The sequence below is a fragment of the Trachemys scripta genome, chromosome 3, assembly GCF_013100865.1.
Source record: "Trachemys scripta elegans isolate TJP31775 chromosome 3, CAS_Tse_1.0, whole genome shotgun sequence".
In the NCBI taxonomy this organism is placed as follows: domain Eukaryota; kingdom Metazoa; phylum Chordata; order Testudines; family Emydidae; genus Trachemys; species Trachemys scripta.
In genome coordinates, this window is record NC_048300.1 from 24,288,496 (window position 1) to 24,308,101 (window position 19,606).

General features: G+C 39.0%; 1 long non-coding RNA gene across 1 annotated transcript in view; it reads right to left on the reverse strand.

Moving 5' to 3' along the window:
- The window catches only part of LOC117874316, a 112,659-nt gene that overhangs the window by 4,857 nt on the left and 88,196 nt on the right, over nucleotides 1-19,606 (reverse strand). The window contains exons 3-4 of the long non-coding RNA XR_004644946.1: nucleotides 4,136-4,307; nucleotides 3,201-3,267 (exon numbers count right to left, since the gene is read on the reverse strand). This is a non-coding gene — a long non-coding RNA (uncharacterized LOC117874316). The remainder of the gene's footprint in view (nucleotides 1-3,200; nucleotides 3,268-4,135; nucleotides 4,308-19,606) is intronic.

Genomic DNA, 19,606 nt, shown 5'->3' on the forward strand with positions numbered 1-19,606 from the left:
ACATGCAGCCAAAGCATTATTGAATGTGACTTGTGCAGACTACTCTCCGCACATAAAGTTACCAAATGAAAGCTTATTAAAATAATACTAGGCATCAGTGGCAATACATAGACTAACCACTGGCTATTTGCTCTTCAGATTCCCGTTTGACATTCCTAATTTCCATTTTACCTGCCACAAACTATGGTCCTTTCTACTGGTTTCTCGTGAGCTGGATATCCATTTTCTTAAGGATACTTTGTCTTGAATAACCTCTTGCCATTTAACTATATTGGCTTTTTATTGACTTCCTCTTTCTTTTTCTGTCTAGTGGTATGGTTTCTTCAGTGTTGATATGCTTAAACTGTCTCCATGTTAGGTATAATCATTTTAAATTTAGTATCTTTCTTACTAGCTGCCCCATTTTTTGTTATTTTTTAAAATCATGCGTTCTAAAATTCAGTGTCACAGTGCTAACTTTTGGTATGATACGACCCCCAAGATGTTAAACTTAATTAAAATGTAGTCACTTGTTTACTTAGAGGCTGAGCTGTGGTTATGTCTTGAACCAACTACTGTGTTAGTGTTACTAAAGAGTAAATTGAGAAAAGCATTTTGTTTTGCATGCCTTAGAAGTGGCTTCTAAAACACTAGAAAGCAATCCTTTAAGGTGACAAGAAATTACTATTTTAAATTTAGTTCCAATATGACATTAGAGCAATAAATATGAAGGTGGTTGAAGTAATTCATTACTGTAAATTATTTACATTCATTAGGCCAGGAATATAACAGATTAGATAGATAGATAGATAGATAGATAGATAGATAGATAGATAGATAGATAGATAGATAGATAATGCTACANATAGATAGATAGATAGATAGATAGATAGATAGATAGATAGATAGATAATGCTACAATAAATATATGTTAGCTGTATTGTATGACTGGGACATATTTAACTTGGGCCCTGAAGAGACAATATTAAGAGATAGAAAGCAAAATAAAAATATTGTCTGGTTTTATTTCCTGGATTTTATTTATTTATAAATATATATAGTATACATAGCAATATCTGAAGATGGACCAACTTATTATATACTATCATATATATATATATACATATACATATATTCTAGTATATACATATACGTTGGGCATGGAGGCATGCGCCTGTAATCCCAGCTACTTGGGAGGCTGAGGCTGGTGGATCGCTCAGGGGTTCTGGGCTGCCGTGTGCTACGCCAATTGGGTGTCCAGTGTCACTGACAGCCCGGCTAGTGGGTGGTTGAAGGACTGGCTATAACAATACAAATGATGTGTTGCGATCGGCACTCTCTCTGTGAGGGCTGATGGACCAATCGATCAAGGTCCATACATATACTACATAGAATACATATATAAAATACATATACTATTCACGGATGCCCAGATATAGAAATAGCTAGAAAGTCTGTTGAAACACCTCCAAAAAAGCATCAGGAAGAGTTGGAGTTCCCCAAAGCGGAAATGGAAAAGTAAATGTGCTCTTTCAAGAGCACCAGGAGACTTCTCTGGGATATGCTTGTATGAAAGAAAAATGCACAAGAAGTTGTGCTGTGAAGAAATTGGAAAGGCAAAGAAAAGAAGCTGAAGATTTGACAATTGGGCCTGGTTTTACCAGAAAAAAATACCACCCATATTAAACAATAGGTTTAGAACTCAGAAACCTGCCTAGTTAGCAAAATAAGATGACAAGAGTGTGTTATCCCAAAGCTTTCCCATCCTCACTAATTCTCCATCAAATACTGAGACTAGTTCAAATCCTAATCTTCCAAGCCCTGTGTGACATTGGCTACTGCTATCCATTTGGAAGCCCTTTTTTGTCTATTATTGAAAGGACATAGAATACTGAACTTTCTGTGGGACAGGAAGAGAATGACTTTGCCTTGTCCTACCATTGATCTGACCAGAATGTAGCTCACAGAGGTCTAGAATACCTGTCTGATTTATACAGAAACATTACATACACTACTCATCTATCATTCCCAGTTCATTCTTTCAAGGCCTATGCCATAAACAACATGAGACATATAATGTCATAGACATGATAACTCTCTCTTATAACATGTAACATGAAAAAAGCCATCAATGTTACCCTAATAAGCAGTCTTTGCCAATTAGTTCCTTAAGGGTATATAATTATATATACCATAGAGGTATGTGTGAGTGGGTATATCCTAATGTTACCAAGTATGTAAAGGAGTGTAATGTACCAGTATGTGGCCATCTGCTCATCCAGTTGCAATACATTCCTGCCTCACTCAGTCTGACCTTCAACATCATGATTTTCTGTCTGCTTTTTAAATCATGGCTAATTAGTGGATTCACTATCCCTTATGATATCTGACTTTCATGCAATTTCTAATTAGTGAATGTGAAATGTTCTATTAACTAAATTAATTGTTATATTTTGATTAATGTGTTAAATGGTAATATTAGATGCCAACATTTTTCCTTCAGATTATTTATTTTTCAGTAAACGTAATTTTGCATCCAGGGTAGCATATTTTAATTGTGTGCCTTAACTTAATCCCAAACTCTTCTACTGGATTCATTTTGTGTTGTCAGAGTCATTAATATGAAGAGAGGAGTGTGGAAATTGAAGCAGGCTGGAAATTACCTGCAATGAATATTCTCCAGAAATATTCCTCAGGATAAGACGCTTAACTTCAAAGATCTGTTCATAATGTTATAGACTTATGTACTGATGAAGATCATTATACAAATATAGCCTGGTCAAATAATGAAACTATAAACTTTCCACATTTATGATGCTTACTGATAATCACACCACTGATAGTATTTAACAATTTACTACAGGTTCTTTCCCAAATGTGGTTACACAGAAGTTTTCTTCAATTAATACTTCTTCTGGGGTTATCTTCTTGGGTCTCTGAACCTTTTAGCTAAAATCCAACCTTTAGCATGTCTACTTCCATAAGCCCTACAAGGCCTTGCACTAATAAAGGAGGCCTTTAATCATAGCAAAGCCAAATAACCTGATTATTTGTTCCCCAACTTGCCCTATTACATGTTTCAGCCTAATAAGCAACACACTTTTCAGTATCACTCTACTTATAACAAGCTAAAATAATACACAAGACAAGATCATAAGTCAATACAGGCTTGGTACATCATAATCTACAACTCTAAAACCGCTGGAAAAGTTTTAACTTACATTGCAATGTTTGAGAGGAAAATTCTGTCTTCAGTCTGCACAGCAGATCATTATTGCATATTCTGCACTGCAATGGGAGTTATACAAGCAGAACATACAACATAGGTCATCACTACAGATAAGAGATCTCCAGAGCAGATGAGCTAGAGAGTCTTAAACAGGGCAAATTCTCCTAAATTTTGAAACAAGTCTATAATGGGGCAATCAGGCCCTTATATCTATGAATGTGGAAGCTGGTTTCCATTGCTCCAGGGGAAACATGGCTTTGTACAGTTGTGACAGGTTCCCTCCCCCAGGGTGCCACTTGGAACTGGGGTACCACTGAGCCCATCTGACCCACCATCCTGGCTTCCCTTTACACTGTACTGCTATGCAGCCTGTCAAGCCCTTCCCCAGGCTTTAGACTGCACTTTACCAGCACGCATACAGGCAGGGACACACCCAACTGCAGCTATACACACAGATGCTGAGATCAGCTCTGCATGGGAAGGTTCAGCTAAGGAATTGCTCATTTACTCAAGCGCACACACCCTTCTGGAATGTTAACCCAAAATTATACCGTCTTGCGCTGCACAGAGAACTGTACAGAGTAAGCCTCATGTAATTCGCCCCCTCCCTCAATGTGAAGAGGAATATACACAACTTTCTGCCCCAAGTTATGATTTACACACACACTGGTTTTAGACAAAGATTTCCTGTTAGCTTCTTTTGTCCACAGTACTGCATTTCCAGCTCTATAGTTGCAGGCCTCAAGCAAACAATTTTTCTTCAGTTTTACAAGTGTAAGAAAACTAGTTTATTAACTACAGATGATAGACTTCAAGTGATTATAAGGGATAGCAAACAGAACAAATCAGACTACCTAACAAATAAAACAAACATGCAATCTAAGCTTAAAATAATAAAGAAATTGAATAGGTGTAACAAATTCTCACCCTAAATGGTGTTTTAGGCAGATTGTAGAGATTCTGGAGGGAAGCTTCACTTGTTTTCAGCTTAAAACTCCAGGTATTCCTTTCACAGGCAAGACAGCCCTCTAGCTTGGGTTCAGTCCTTCTCCCCTAGTTCAGCCTTTTTGTTCTAAGGAGTTTCCAGCAGTCTTCTTTCCTGGGCGGGGAGTCAGTGAAGCATGAACCACAATGATGTCACTCCCCTGCCTTAAATAGTTTTTGCATATGGCTGGAATCCTTTGTCTCCCAGTTTGATTCCCACGCCCGGTCAGTGAAAAAACACTATCATGGAGTCCAGTACCAGGTGACTTGGTCACATGTCCCCGCAGGGCCACCCCAGCAATGACTCAGAGGCTATTTGCAGCCTTCCCAGGAAGACTCCCCTGGTGGGAGATTAGCATCTTCTAACACCTATTGTTCTCCCTAATGGTCCTTCCCAACCAGCCATCCAGACTGATTGCATTCTGTCTAGTGGGCATTCCCCAGGTGTAAACACATTTGCAATAGATGCATAGACAATATTTCTAACTTCAGATACAAAAATAATATATGCATACAAATAGGATAATCATATTCAGTAAATCATAACCTCTTCAAAGATATGTCACATGACCTATCTTGTGTAAAATACATCATAGTTATGCCATAATCATATCCTAACAATGTCTCTATGAAGAATATGGGGGCGTAATGTCACAACAGTCACACAAGGAACATGCAGTCCTTGAGTGGCATGGATTCATCCTCCTCCATGACCTGTACAACATCCAAATATCTGTCTAACACAAGCTATGAATCTCTAAAAGCTCAGGCCTCCGCTGTGGAACTAGTCATGAATAATGTTGAAAAGCTTACATCTTGTGATCTCGTGATCACAGTCAGCACACTACATGTGAGTGCTGGGTAATGTAATCTGTCATGGAAACGGGTCAGTGTCTCACCTGATTTCTTCGTGCTTTGCCTGAAGACCAGTGCATCATACACTAAATTCTTTTCTTGGAGATAAATGGTTATTAAGAACATTCATGGCTTATTCAAGGGGATCTTCATTTCTGCACGGTATTTTGTTGGGCAGTGAATCATAAATATCATTTACTTCCTCCTTCATGCAGCACAGAAGAAGTGCAATTCATTTTTGGACTTTCCATTTTGAATGCATTCAACAGATTTTTTAATCTGTTTCTCCCTTTCTGCCATTGTAAAACAACTGAAGCACCCTCCTGGAGATTCAATGCAGAGAATTCAAGCAATGCGAATGTTAGGCTGTTGTTTTACCTTTTTTATGTCTTTATATATTTTCTTTCCAGCTTTTATCTCACATATTGCTACTTTCTTCCTGTGCAATTTCATTTAACTTTATTACTGCAGATTATGTGAGCTGTACCCCTTGAACTGCTTCCAGTATCTTCTATTGCTAGAATCTGTACACAGTTGCACATGACAAAGATGTCTGACAAAAATTTCCTGTTAGCTTCTTTTGTCCACAGTACTGCATTTCCAGCTCTATAGTTGCAGGCCTCAAGCAAACAATTTTTCTTCAGTTTTACAAGTGTAAAAAAAACAGCTCTCACATTTCCTCCATGCAGGCTGAGGCATTGTTCGCTCTGTTATGACACTATCTGACTGCAGATTTGTTGTGCCTCCTGGTGCTGTTTTTTTTTTTCCTCTTTATTTTCTCTTTTCTGATTTTTCCCCCTCAGTGAAGGTGGAAGGTTCAGCCATATCATTGCCAGTTGTACTAGCTGGCATTAAATCCAAGAACACACACAGGTACAGGTTTAGTATTTTCTATTGGCACAGCTGCAGTAGCTAACAAATAGTGCACTGTCACAGCTCATGCACTGAACTCCACTATGGGGTGATGGGGACCTGAGATTACAATAGCACAGTGGCCAGACTGAGCAGGAACGTCTACAGTGCTATTTTTAGCCCCATAACACAAGCACCGAAAGCCCAAATCAGTTGACCTGTGTTCCAGGCCCCGCTGCTGCGAGGAACATTTTGCAGTGTAGATGTACCCTTGCAGGTATCTCTTCAATCTTTCTGATCCATACAAGGGGGTTTAGTACTTGGAGACCTTATGCACCAACACTTCACTTTTATGTGAAGAATTAATTATAAGGAGCCCATAATTGCCCCTAGATTCTCCAGGGCTATTCCAGAGGTACCAGCAATAGAAGAAGTCCTAGTAGCTTTAGTGCACTAGAGGAAGCAGGGACTTCAGAAAGATAATCATCAGCAGCATTAGGCTAAGCATTGTGATGGACTCAAAAAGGTGATGTTCTCTTTCTGGCCAGCATCCTAGCAGGACATACTGGGTTGCCTGTTGCATTCAGCATGTGCTGTATGATTAAACTGCACTATTAGGATGATTGAAAATAACACGTATGCTTTATTTGTGTAATTAGATTAACCCACGCACTCCCAACTTTTTTTTAAACCCCTCCTAAAATGTACTGGTGGCTTGGGCTACAGCTACTACTCTCCTTTCTGAACATTCTCTCTCTCTTTCTAGTCCTGTTTTGTCTCTGTTCTGAATTTTCCTTTCATGTGTTGTGTATTTCCAACCCCCCCACCCCTGATGTTTGATTTTTTTTATTCCCCTCACCTGATTTTGCCCTCTTTACTTTCCTCCATCCCCTCTCACTAGAAGTCTCACTATAAGGCTCAGAGTGAAGGATATCCACTGATGTCACCTTCTCTTTACACTAATCTATCCTTAAAACTTGTTTCTTCTGCAAAGTCTATCAGGGTTGATACAAAAATCCTGAAGGTCAGTGTATATAACTGTTACGAGTTGAGGGATTAACCCTTATATCCCTGATCCAGGTCGGGTAACTGGAATCAGGCAATACAGCTGAGTGGAATCAATATATGTAATAAAAGTTCTTGATACTCTGTGCTTCAGGATTCAGCATTCCTGGTCTTAATAATTTACAATAAGAAGCAGTGGTCTGTACATGTGACAGGCACAAATTAGGGCCTAAAATAAGTAACCAAGCATGATCAAGAGCTAATCCTCAAGTTGATTTTGTGTGTCTGTGGTTTTAATGAGTATTTTAACTGGGTTTTTTAAAAGATTAATTTGCAGGTTCCTAGCCTATCATGTAGTTGAGATAGGGTGTGGCTATAAAAGCAAAGGAGAAGCTACTACATAGCAGGAAGGGCAGGACCTTTCCCCTTCCATCTTGCTGGTGTGTGTTACCAGCCCTTTTAGTTGCTTTTTTTTCCATTTTGAAATCTTCTGGCTGTTTATGAAGAAGCCAGCCCTAAGAAAAGTGGACTGAACTGCCCTTTGGGGTTTTATTTTATCTCTCCTGTCCCATGCTGCTTCATGTTCCCTTCTCCCTACCTGTGAGAATGATGTCGGCAGCTCTCTCTTCCCTCTCTCCTAGCTGAAAACTTCTTTCTAGTTCCTGAGGGGTGACAGGAAAGCTCATGTGCTACAAGACTATTGCCAGCCAGGATAAGATTTCACAGGTCTGGTATGCTGCAAAGGACAGAGGGTCTGGACAAAAACATATAATGAGTATTGTAATGAATGTCCTCACTCATATTGGGTACCTGTCTGCCACTCCAGCAGAGTTGCAGAGAAAGGCAGGTTTCGGAGAAAGGCAGTAGCCAATGGAAGGGGCTATATTAATGTGTTCAACCTCCAGCCTGTGGAGTGCTCCATAATGCCATGTGATATGCAAAATGAAATAACAGCCAGAAGTCAGAGGGGAGTAGGCTCAGGAGGGATCCAGTTAGGTCATTAGCTGGGCAAAGCTGGGACTTATAGGGGAGAGCTGGGCAGGGAAGCAGCCTGCTGCTAGCAGTTGTAGTAGCAGCAGGATACTGGGCAGCATCCTGAAAGTGGTACCGGTAGGCATGGGATAACAGCATGTGGGCAGCAGAAGGAGAGTGCAGAGAGCCCCAATGAGACATTCCAGTTACAGTCCTGTACTGGGGGCTAGGCTAGGAACCATGGAGTGATTTTTGTGGTAACTGTTGATGTCCTTAGGCTTTTGGTGTTTGCACATTTTCCTTTTGCTAACGCTGTCAAAATGATCACTCCACGCCTGACCTCTCAGTCCTCATCTAGAGGAAACCTGTACAACACCTTCAAAAGATGAGCCTGGGAACTTAAATTCATAACTCTGTAAGACACTAAAAATCATGGACTTAATAAAAATGCTGGATTTATAGCTCATTACAACAATCTGTAACCCATTAACTCTCCTTTGTTCTATGACTGTAGATGTGTTAAATGGCCATTTCACCCTGAATGGTCTCTTGCAACATGTGTTAATTCCTGCAACACGTGTTAACAAAATACCTCTGTATTTAGCTGTGACACTCCAAGTACCTTTCCTAGACCTGAAGAAGAGCTCTGTGTAAATTAAAAGCTTGTTTCTTTCACCAACAGAAGTTGGTGCAATAAAAGATATTACTTCACCCACCTTGTCTCCCTAATGTCCTGGGGCCAACACAGCTACAACAACACAGCAAAAAATAATCCCGTTACTTATTTGTAATATGTGTTAATGGAGGCCCACCGAGAGCAAAAGCCTGGTGCTCAGAGCGCCTGCAGCACTTGGTCTGAGCTCATGATACACAGAGAATTTACCAGTCACCTAGAAGGGAGCGGTGTGCACATCACTCAGAGTGACTCCCTGCAGCAGAGGGGGTGGGCTACACGCTGTCCACTGACACTATTATTACTTATTTGTATTACGGTAATGCTTAGAGATCTCAACCAGGATTGAGACTCAACTGTGTTGGCTGCTGTACACATAGTAAGAGACAGTCCCTTCCCTGAAGAACATAATCAAGATACTAATAACTTGAAAATAATACAGGAATTTTTTTAAAACAATCCTTATTTAAAATGAGTTTGTCAACATTTTTGCCAAAAAATCCCTTTTTCTAAAATATTTTTGCAGAAAATGTTCAGCTTTTCAAAATTTTTTTATTTTTTATTTTTCATTAATTCCCATTGACTGCCAATGGGAATTTGGCTTCAAAATGCTTAAACCCTTTTTAGTCTCCTAAATCAGTTAGGAGTTGCAATACTGAGCACAGAAACACCTAAATACCTTTCAATCTACAGTTTGAAATACAGAACAAAAAATTAATAGTAAATACAAAGTCACAGTATGACACACTAGAGATATCCTGTCTCCCAGGCTATTAATCTGGCTCTTTTCAGAAACACTGAATCCACTTTTTTTTTAAACTGCAAATAAATACATTTGAAACACTAAACTGTAGAAAATGTTGCACTGCATACTTTAAACAACTCAGACAGCATTCACTAAATCTTTTTTACAGTCTATAGCCTGCAGAGCCAAAAAAAAAAAAAGAAAGGATGTGGTTAACAGTTCCCCCAAAACTGGGGGAGTACCAGTACTAATGTTTGATTATAAATCATTTAAATTGCTGGTCTTGTTTCAAAATCTTACCTGTTTCATAATGGATGCTATGAAATTCCTCAGTTTTGTCCAAATTTTACATTGAATTATTTGATTCCCATTAACTCAAAACGCAGAATGGAACAGAGATGAACCAAACTCTCTGGAAAGATTTGCAGATATCCTTGTAAACCTAAACCAATTTATTTTGCATAATTCTCTTTATAAAATTTTAATTGGACTCTAGAAATGAGATATGTTTCAATAATATAGGGGAATTTATACTTTTGATCTTTTATTTTGATGACTTTCAGTATTTTTGTATTACTAGTAGCAGCATAAGATATATTCTTATAAACACAGGACTAATATGTTTCAGTTATTGTTATCTACTGATTCAGTAACACTTGAATTGATCTCAGACTGTTTCAAGCAACCCTAATGCACCCAAAACACCACATGAACCACAGAACCTAGATCAATAATTTTTCAAGTGAAATAATTGTTTGCCTTTGTAAGACCCTATTACTTCTAGAATGAAGAACTGTTTGATTGACCTCCAGGAAAGCAGCAGATGTGAATAAGCCAATCACCTCAGGCCTTATCATTTAAAGAGAGGCCTTGAAAATTACAGAAAAGTACACTGAGCATGTGCCGGTTAGCTGTGGGAAATAAACAGCTGGAGAAGCTGCAAACTGCTTTGATAAAACAGAATAACCTCCTAATTTGTGGTCAAAATAGATTCTCCTGATTAACCACCCACCCAACAACATATTTTATTTTTTTAAAAATATTCAATTAATAAAGACAATAACTAAATGATATTGCAGTGACTGGAGTTATTTTCAGAGGACCAGTCTGATTTAGTTTGTTGCCTGATTTTGTGAAATCCCACACAGAAATGTCACGAAGATCATGAATTTACAGTTTTGAATCTGTCTTAAACATCTTTGTTCAGATTGTCTTTACTACTATGTAATTTTAATGTTGTTTTGCATTATTTGTATATTTCTATACTCTTACATATTGGATAGGATGTATAGGTAGATCCTCAGCCAATGTAAATTGGTGTAGCTCCATAAACGTCAATGGAAGTATAAAGAGTTACACCAGCTGAGGATCGGGCCCTATTTATCTAGCATGAGATTCTACAAGGTAGAGCCAAGAGGGAAGTAGAGTTGAGGTGGCTTTAAACCCTCCCAATCCTGGCTGTTCTGAGAGATGGAGAAGCCCCCAGTGTAACTTAGCCCTAGGGGCCTGTGTAAGTTAAAGCAATCTTGCTCAAGCATTGCCTGGAATCTGCACAGTGCTATGATTCCACCCATCCTAACCCGAACCCTGCGCCTGGCTTGCCCCTGTCAAGGAAAAAGTCACCCACGCAGTGATTTTAGTTCAGAGACTCAAGCCTGAGGCTTTAGCAGTACTGAAACCATGCCCCTGATACAAAGCACACAGAGACTTTTAAAGCTTAAAACCACAAACAAATTACACACAGTTAAGTAATAATAACCATATTAGGAATAAGGGAGTTAGGGTTTCTTGGTACTTTCCAGCATTCTTTTGCAATCTTGCCTTGGTATGGGTGCAATTTGAGTTAAGGTCTTCTTGGTATTTTCCAATGCTGTTACAACCTTGCCTTTTGTGGGGTGCTTATTACACAATTGCCCCTTACAGGGTACAGTTACTCAATGGGGGTAGTCATACAAATGGAGTAGGGGGAGGCATGGTTACACAAATGGGGTAGGGGGAGGCATGGTTACTCATTTTAGATGATTGCTTCACACATTGCTTTACACAAGTGGTTATTATATTTCAAAAGCAGTAGGCACATATTGCAAATTATTCTTGTTGCTGGGGCTTTTCACACTCCTCTTTTCCAGCCCCCCTTCCCTCCCTGTGTCTCAACCTCTGACCCCCACTGTCAGGGAGCACAACACTTAGCTTAGTCTAGGCTCGTGCCTGTTAGCCGCAGGGCGGGCCTAGGCCAAGCAGAAAAGCTTAGACTAATAGGGCTAGCTTAATTTTCTCTCACACCCCTCACTGAGGTTTATGAAGGTATCCTCGTGAGGCAGCCTTATGACTGTCTTCTGCAGTTTCTGCACCGGGGGAATCCTTCCCCACCTAGCACCAGACCTAGGGTACCATATCTAATAAATAAAAAAAGAGGACCCTCCCCGGGCCATGGCCCCGCCCATTTCCCCACGCCTAGTCCCGCCCCAACTCTGCCCCTTCCCCGCCCTAACTCCGCCCCCTCCTCCCTCCCACTCCCAGCCACGGGGAAAGGGCTGCCCCAGCGCTTCCCCAGCGCAGCTGGAGCCCGGGAGGTGAAGCGCCCAGCCGGGGGTGCAGGGTCTGGAGGCTGCCCAGCAAACCGTGAAGCCGGTAGCGCTCGGGCTTTGGGCAGCCCCTATGCCTCTGGACCCTGCGCCCCTAGCCGGGCACTTCACCTCCCGGGCTCCGGCGACGCAGGGTCCGGAGGCACGGGGGCTGCCCAAAATCGGTAGCGCTCGGGCAGCCCGGCTCTTAAACAGAGCCGAAGAGTCGGGGAGGAGCAGAGCCGCCATTTTCCTGGACATGTTCGGCTTTTTGGCAATTCCCCAAATTCGGGTTTGACTGCCGAAAAGCTGGACATGTCCGGGAAAAAGAGGACATATGGTAACCCTACCAGACCATTTAAACAGTATAAAGGGGCCAGAATACCAAGGTCTTCAGGCATCCAAGAAACAGGATGACCAAAGGTTTTAAAGAGAAAATTAGAACACTGTTCCCAATATTTTCACTTTTGGGCTCCAGACCAAAGATACTTATCATGGGGATATATCAGAGGGGTTGGCCAGCTGAGTTTCTGACATATCCTGTTGTGTTTTTTTCAATTCGTTGGGGGTTTTTTGTTTGATTTTTTCCCCAAGGAGTCATAAAATAAGCAACATAAATTTATTCATTTGAGCACAAATCCTGATACTATTGCCACCAATAATAGAACTTCTATTGCCTTCCTTGTGAGCAGCATTTGATCAGAATTGCCAAAAAGAAAATAAGGTAAAATCACCTATGGGAACTCCTCATTTGTGATTTTTTTTCCTTTGTAGATTTTAAATATTGTAACTAAATTGTTGCCCTGCCAGTCAAAATATATCAAAAAAAATCAGTGGGGCCTGATTTTTCACTTCTCTGTGCAAAGCAAGTGCAAAGTGGATGTAGAACAATTCCATTCTGGTTTGGAAGCACACCCACTTTCATATAGTTGTAAATGACTACATAGTAGAGAATCACACTCATATTTAAAGATGAAAAAGACTCATTTAGTTTTCTAGTCCATTTCCCTGCCAGTTAAAGACTTTCCCCCACATTTTTCCTTTCTTAACTTCATCACATCTAGTTATTCTGTATTAATCTACCTTCCTAGTATTACATTTTGCTTTTTTTAATATACCTTTCCTTTACTTGTCTGAGAGGGCCATACCATGTTCCTTTTCTAACATGCTTCTAACAAGCACTGCAGTTAGATGCACATATTAAAGACATGCCATTTTTATTGGGGTCAGGTCTATGCAAGAACTTCTTACAAAATATAACCAGAGGAAAGGGACAGCTTATAGTGTCCTAGGTGTGAAACACAGAAATTCCCTAGAACCATGAGCTCAAAATCCCAGCAGAATCAACTGAGCTATTCCACTTATGGAGGTAAATAATTGTGTTTCATGCATTTTATTGTGTGGTAGTATTTCAATGAGACCACAGAAACCCTGCCTGCTCTGGGGCCCTAATCCAGCAAAGCCCTTGACCACTTGCTGAACTTAAAGCAGGTGAAGAGTCCCGGGGAGCCAATGTATTTTAGTTATTTATTTTGTATTGTGGTAGCACATAGCTGTCATGGATCAGGACCCCATTGTGCGAGATGATGTAAAAAAACAGAACAGACCTTCTTTGCTGAACATACATCAGTAATCTCATAATACTTTTAGGAAGAGTTACAAATCAGATAGAGTTGTCCCAGTATTAGTCAAATGTTTTCTTCTCCCAACTGTTACACAAGATGCTGTGTTGGCATCTGGCTTCTGAACAAATACTGTTTAGGCAATGCAAGTACTGTACTTGGGTATCTCGAGGGTTGACTTGGGTACCAAGTAATAAAATACCCACTTATAAATTACACCTGTATGCCAATGCTGCTTTAACAAAACTGGGGAAGTAGTGCATAGCCAGCACATTTCCTGTGAGGGAACAGGCCTAAATTTCTGTAGTTTTATAGCAAGATCTGCCCTCCCTTGTATGCCTGCTTACTGAGAGGTATTGTTTTTGTTAACTACATTGTAAATAACTAAAATGGTCACATAGCATCTCAGTATGTTTTTGTAAGGAAGTCGTAGTTAGTTCTTCCTATGTATTAGACCTGACTTCAGGCTTTTGGTCTTTTATGTGTGCAATTAACTGCAAACACCTTGTCATAAACATTTTAAAAGGTCAAAGTGATTGCAACAATTTTGCTAAAGAGATAAACGGTCAAATAAAACATTGAATTGTTAATTCCCAGGTGACAAAAAGCTGCATACGTCTGATCAATAAGAAGACATGCAGAAAGAATTCTGGGATAAAGGACGGGTCAACCTTGAAGTGTTAATAACTTGCTGATATTATTTTGTTCTGGCACATCACACGTTGTAGCAGGTAACAGAGCCGATAAGAGCAAATTAACATTCATAGTCTTATAGTAGTGAGACTGGACACCTAAAATAACTGAAACGAAAGTTTTAAAGGATTTAGAGATATTAATAACAGCAAAAACAGTGAGTTTGAAACTGACAGGTAAGAACAATATCTTACTGTTATTCCTGTTTATATTAGCCACTTGCTGGAGCTCTCTTTCTCTCTCTGTGTGTGCTTCTTTTCTCTCTTTCATTTTGTTGTAGCTCCTATGTTTTTTCTTAAAATGCAACTGTTGAAAAATTGATTCAGTCAATGACAAGTATTTCAACTTTTAATTGCAATATATGTCTACTTTACGTACACATATTCAATTATTCACATACATTGGAACAGATCCTCAGCTGGTGTGAATTGTCATAGCTGTTATTATAGCTGCCTCAGGAAGTATATTTATATTTGTGGAAGGCGAACTATGTACATTTGCTAACCTTTAAAAAACTACTACAGACACTGAGCTTCATTGCCATTTATTGCTTAGAATAAGAGGATCTCTGAACATTTTTTTCAATCTAGTCTTGATTTAAGTAAATAATAGTGAAAACACTGTTTTCAGCCTTTTAGACTAATGAAAAGAGTATTTTATAACTAGACCTGCTCTGTAAATTATTTCTCCTTTTTTATTATGAAAATTGTATCTTCATCTTATTCACTATAAATCAATGAAGTACAAGTGAAAATTAAAATTAGCAGTTTACATGTAATATTTTAAATTGGTTAAAAGCTAAAAACTGAAGAAAAATAATTGGGTCAACATCAGACATACCAGAGCTGAAACAGGGTCTCATATCCTTAACAGATCTTGTTTAATTTTTTTAATTCTAACGATCAAATGTAATACTGGATGGACTACATCCAAGTGCTATAGACTTGCAAACTGGTCAGTGGAGACTTTTATATGTAGAAATCCACTTATCCAATTCAAGACTTTTAAAACAACGAGACAGTTGAAATTTCTTTTCAAATTGTTGGAAATTCCACTTCCAACCAATTCATGAAGTTCCAGGGAGATAGTTGGTAAATGTCCAAGTTATATGATTGAATGACTGTGGTTCAGAAATCAGCCATTAGTTACTGATAAGTCCTAATGGGCTCCTCTTTTCAATTTCTTGAAAAAAATATTAAATTGACGAGTTGGAAAGAGACCACCTGCAGAATTCTGCTCAGACAAGAGCTTCTTTTGAAGATACCTCCAGAAAAGATTGCAAGGCAGTAAGATAAAGAGAATGAAAATTATCTTATTATTTAATTGAGGAGGCATCTGAGAAATAAATTAACTTTTTCCCAAAGTGGAACACAGAATTTAAGAAAAATATTAAAAGCCAGTCAGAAATCAGTAAATACTGACAGCCAATGAATAATATCTCCCAATATATATAGGGAGTACAGAAGTCTAAGGAACTCAAGCTGTTCCAAGTCATTGTGTAATCATACATTAATGAAATCAGTGGCATAAAATATAGACAATGATGTGTATATTGATTGCTATAGACACTTGAAATCAAATGAACATTTGAAAGGTCAGTAATTTTACGTGCACCAAATCGAATGCTAGTCATTTGCATGAGGTTGAAAGTCATATCTCAGTGTAAAGTACTCCAGTGATATGTAAATTTAATCATTCCATATCTCTATCAACTTTATGTCATCTGGCATGAAAAATATAGAGAAATTGCATAATCCCATAAAACATGCTGAAATAAATGACATTTTAAAAGTAACATGGAAAGATACCGCATGGCACAAATCTATTTTGCAGGCTACATAAATGTCACGAAACTGCATTTTACTCTGGCAGCAAATTTTTAAAGCGTCTGTAGCCACTCACTAAATGTGTTTACAAATTAAGATATGTTCTTTATTTCCAGAATCCCTGAAAGCATGTATTAGGATTTATTCAGACTGCAATCTAAAGGATTGTTCCATTTTTTGTTCTTTCAAAAAACAAAAAATTTGATTGAAAAAGTCATCTTTGTAATACACTTTTTAAATATTACAAATATAAAGATATCTTAGATTATCTTCCCTAGAGAAAAGGATATTTTCATTGTGTTTTTCAAAAAATATTACAGATCGTACACAGTATAAGATGCCCATTTCACCTCATTGAATCAACAGGAACTTTGCCTTTGACTTTAATAGTTGCAGAATCATACCATCAGGTAGATGAGATTTCATATTCCTTGGGTATTTAAGATTTAAAGATAATTCTAAGAGTCTTGAAACATTCTTATATAATGATAATAAATAATCATCAAAACAGCATAGGACTATACCCCACACCAGAAAGGAACTCCGGCTACAACACAGTGATTCCAAATGAAATGATGTTTAAAATATAAAACAATAAAACCAGACTCATAAAACTTCAAAAATGACAACTAGTAGGGTCAGAGTAAATACATTGTCGTGTATTTCTTTCTCCTTCTATTTGTTCAGTTCATATGTTCTATTGCTTACGTTATATTGTTTCAAACTGGTTGACCTTATTTCTTTTGGAAACAGAAGCAATGGATTTAAAATAGTTAAGGCTTATGGCGTCCAAGTGCAGCTGCATATTGCAAAACTCCAAATATCCTCATGTTGCAAGAAAACTTATTTTTTATTATAGTATTGTGTAAAATCACTGTTACATATGGAACAAATCAAAACATACCAAAAATATTTTCAAAAAAATATACTTTGAGCATTTAGGAATTAGAGGTTTTTAACCCTTTTTCCCACTTTTAAATTTTAATAAAAGTAGTAACTCTAATTTAATAATAACCTGTAGGTCTAAAGGACAACATGGGGAAAAAGCCCATAGATTCTTTAGATCCAGCTTGCAAGTGTACATTATATTCCTAATGTTATGCCACTAAATGTAGGTGGTAAGGCATGTATTTTATCCTACTGTAGTTAAACCTGCAGAATGAGCACAAGTAGTAAGAAAATTTTGCAGCTTTCAGTCCATGGATAATGGATTAATTCTCCCCTGAAAAAAAGTTCAGTAGCTATAGACAGTGAGCAAGTGGCATTGACATTCTACACATTTGGAGAAGCAGGATGCAAAGGGAAATCTAGTCTCAATGACACAAGTTCTTTGTGCATCCGTGCGGAGTCCCTGGTCCTCTACAGCTAGGGTGACCAGATAGCAAGTGTAAAAAATTGGGACAGGAAGTGGGGGGTAATAGGAGGCTAAATAAGAAAAAGCCCCAAATATGGGGACTGTCCCTATAAAATCAGGAAATCTGGTCACCCTATCTCCAGCACCAATCTTCCCCTACAACACAGCTATAGTAACTCTGTAGTCGTTAGCTCCCCATTGCACAGCTCTCCCCACGACCAAGGCCTGTGCATTACCGCCACACATTTCCTGGTGACAAAATGTGAGAAGCAGAAGTTAACGCTACAAGGTGCCACATTAACACCTACTGGGATCTGTGCTGGAGGGGAACATGATGCCCAGAGTGCCTGCATCCTGATCCACCATGTGTTCCAGCTGTCTATGAAATGCAGCAGAATCCAAACCATGCAGTGTTTCTGGGGGTAATTGGGAGTGGAGAGAATGTCAAGTGGCCTCCACTTGCACCTTTCTGCAAATTCCTGCTCCTTTCCGCCAGTGTTTCTTCTCCTTTGCTGCCCTCTGCACCACAGAGTGGAGGCATGTATCTTATCCCTGGTTATTTCTGTTATCTTATTTCTGTTATTGCAGAGGCTCCCAAATTGTGGTCCACGGACCTCTGTTAGCCTGCAGAGTTCTTGCTAGTGGGCCCACAGCAAGCTGGCTAGTCACAAGATGCTAGCTCTTGTTTTTATTTCTAGCTGCTAAATTGCATTAAAAGGCAGCTAAACTGATATTTTGTAAGCTCTCTGGGCCAGGGACTATGTTTTTCTTCTGTTTGTAGAACACCTAGCACAATGGAGCCCTGATGTGTGACTGGGGCTCCTGGGCACTGCCGCAGTACAAATAATCAATGACAATAATACTATTGCATGCCTTTCCCAATATCACTTTTCATGCGAGCAATAGTTCTTTTCACAGAGATGTTAAGTGATTGTGGAGGGGAGAGAGAGTCTACATGACAATCTCTCAGTCAAGCTGTGTTTAGCACTTGAAGAGTCCTCAGCCCTGTAGTATACTGGAAACCACACAGAAGACTTACAGTTTGAAGACACATTGCATTTCACATATTATATAAAAAAAATCTTTAAGGGTAGCAGCATATATAATGAACACAAAGAAAATGTAGTCTACGGCCAAATCCTGGCCTCCCATTCTAACTGCTTTGCAATGTTTGAGTTGCACAAAACAGTTGGAAAACAAGTTTAATCAGCTAATTGAGAAATTCCCAGCACAAGTTAAATAAAGAGGGCCAGGATAGGGCACATACAGACTGAGAGAGAAGGCATGTTGGAGAAGTGCCTGGAGAAGGGGTTGCAGCTGGACCATTACGTGCCCTGGCTGGTGAAACAACCCTTTGAGGACTGTTATCATACAGTACAATTTACACTAGCCCAAGAGCTGCTCTAAGGTGCACTTGGCAAAAGACTGGGGAGAAGGTATAAAGCCATCTTTCCCCTCCCTCCCAGCTGCAGCTGAACTCCATTTAACCACAGCTGAGGATTCAGACTTACATGTTTGATCTCTAATTTTGGTGACTTAGTGATATTTTGTTGCATCACCACAAATACGTAGATGGGTAGGTTCTTCTCCATAACCTTCACAGAGTACATGAAAACTTGTAGCATTTTGATGTTCTTGCCCTTAAGTTTGCCATATGTTTATGCTGTTCTGTAACATTATAGGTTTTCATTATGAATATTGTGCTCAAAACTACAAAAAAATATTTACATTTTTGGATTAATTAACTTTCCAGTAAACGAAAACAATTTAAGGGTCTAGTTCTGCAATTCACTGAGCACCCCACCCGATCCTGCAACTGAGTTCACTGGAACTAGATAAGCCTCGGCACATCAGAGGTGTTCTGACCACACAGGATTGGGCCCTTTGGAACCAGCAAACAAGAACCTGAAAACATGTTCTATTTTTAAATCATGCTTCCCGGCACTTGGTTGGGTGTTTGACATAAGACCGTGTTAAATCAGCAATATCAACTGAGGTTCAGCATATAACATAGGTTTTCCATGTTTGTAATGCCATTCTCATATGTGCAATGGTTTTAAATTATTATTTTTACTTTAATTATAAATCTGTTTACTCCAAATCTCTCAAGATAGGCAGATGCCTTTGTAGGTTGCTTTCTCATGTGTGTCTCTTATTGAATGCTGAACACTTCTCCTTATCTTCATGGAAAGGAATTGTTGTTTTATTAAACTAAAAATAAGTAAACAAGGAACATATTTATTTTCATCAAAT